Source organism: Neophocaena asiaeorientalis, unplaced genomic scaffold (assembly GCF_003031525.2).
Source record: "Neophocaena asiaeorientalis asiaeorientalis breed wild unplaced genomic scaffold, Neophocaena_asiaeorientalis_V1.1 scaffold1164, whole genome shotgun sequence".
Taxonomy (NCBI): Eukaryota; Metazoa; Chordata; class Mammalia; order Artiodactyla; family Phocoenidae; genus Neophocaena; species Neophocaena asiaeorientalis.
This window is the reverse complement of record NW_020172720.1, coordinates 23105-25118: the sequence shown is the minus strand read 5'-3', so window position 1 is coordinate 25118 and position 2014 is coordinate 23105.

Here is a 2014-nt window from a genome sequence, read left to right as displayed (position 1 = left end):
CATTCTGAATATATATATTTGTTTCAGATTCTTTTCCCATATAAGTTATTACAAAATATTGAGTCTAGTTCCATGTGCTATACAGGAAGTCCTTCTTGGTTATCTATTTTAATATAGTAATGTGTATATGTTAATCCCAAACTCCTAATTTATCCCATCCCTTTCCCCTTTGGTACCATAAGTTTGTTTTCTATGACTGTGCTTTTTCTATAAGTTCATTTGTATCAGTTTTTTTTTAGATTCCACATATAAGTGATATCATATGATATTTGTCTTTCTCTGTCTGGCTTACTTCACTTAGTATAATAATTTCTAGGTCCATCCACGTTGCTGCAAATGGCATTATTTCATTCTTTCTTATGGTTGAGTAATATTCCAGTGTGTATATATATACATCTTCTTTATCCATTCATCTGCCAATGGATATTTAGGTTGCTTTCATGTCTTGCCTGTTGTAAGCAGTGCTGCAATGAACACTGGGGTTCGTTATTTTTTTTAATTAAGGTTTTCTCCAGATATATGGCCAGGAGTGGGATGTGCCTTTTGGCCATCTGTATATCTTTGGAGAAATGTCTATTCAGATGTTCTGCCTATTTTTGACTGGGTTGTTTATTTTATTATTTTATATGAGCTGTATGAGCTCTTCGTATATTTTAGAGATTAATCCCTTGTTTGTCACATTGTTTACAAATATTTTCTCCAATTCTGTAGGTTGTCATTTTATTTTGTTTATGGTTTTCTTTGCTGTGCAATAGCTTTTAAATTTAATCAGGTTCCGTTTGTTTATTTTTGTTTGTATTTTTGTTACTCTAGGAGATGGATCCAAGAATATATTGCTGCAATTTATGTCAAAGTGTATAATGCCTACATTTTCCTCTAGTTTTATAGTATCCAGTTTACTTAGGTCTTTAATCCATTTTGAGTTTATTTTTGTTTATGGTATTAGAGAATGTTCTAATTTCATTATTTATGTGTAGCTGTCCAATTTTCCCAGTACCAGTTACTTAAGAGACTGCCTTTTCTCCATTGTATATTCTTGCTTCCTTTGTTGTAGATTAATTGACCATAGAGGTATGGGTTTATTTCTGGGCTTTCTATCCTGTTCCATTGATCTATATTTCTTTTTACCTAGGAATAACCTACCTATGGAGGAAAAACTTCTGTACTCAGAAAACTATATGATGCTGATGAAAGAAATCAAAGATAACACAGACAAATGGAAAGATATACCATCTTCTTGGATTGAAAGAATCAATATTGTCAAAATGAACATAGTATCAAAGGCAACCTACAGATTCAATGCAAACCCTACCAAATTAGCAATGTAATTTTTCACAGAACAAAAAATTTTTAAATGTATAAGGAAACACAAAAGACCCCAAATAACTAAAGCATTCTTGAGAAAGAAAAATGGAGTTGGAGGCATCAGACTCCCTGATTTCACACTATACTGCAAAACTACAGTAATCAAAACAGTATGGTACAGGGACAATATAGTTATTTTTATAAGTTCAATAAGAATCTGTTCACCTTGTAACAGGACACTATTGAAACACTGGTTGTATTATCAAAGCTTTCATTATGGCATATTGTGAATGTTGTATTTGAAAATAATGTGCTGCTCAAATCATGTATGATCAGACAGCTTTAAGAAAGTAATGACTTTAGGGAGCCAATGCTTATAAAGGCCCTCATGAAACAACTGGCCTATAACTATCTAATATGGTTCTCTGTGTTGGGGAGGAAAATTTTCCTTCTGCCTTTTTAGGTTCTTTGGCTGGCCTAATAATTAAATTGATATAAGGCAGTGTAACAGGTGAAAAACTAATTTATTTATTTGTTTTTTAAATTAATATTTTTTGGAGTACAGTTGATTTACAATGTTGTGTGAGTTTCTGCTGTATAACAAAGCAAATTAGTTATACATATATGTATCCTGGGATATATGCCCAGGAATGGAATTGCTGGATCGTATGGTAGCTCTATTTTTAGTTTTTTAAGGAACCTAAACACT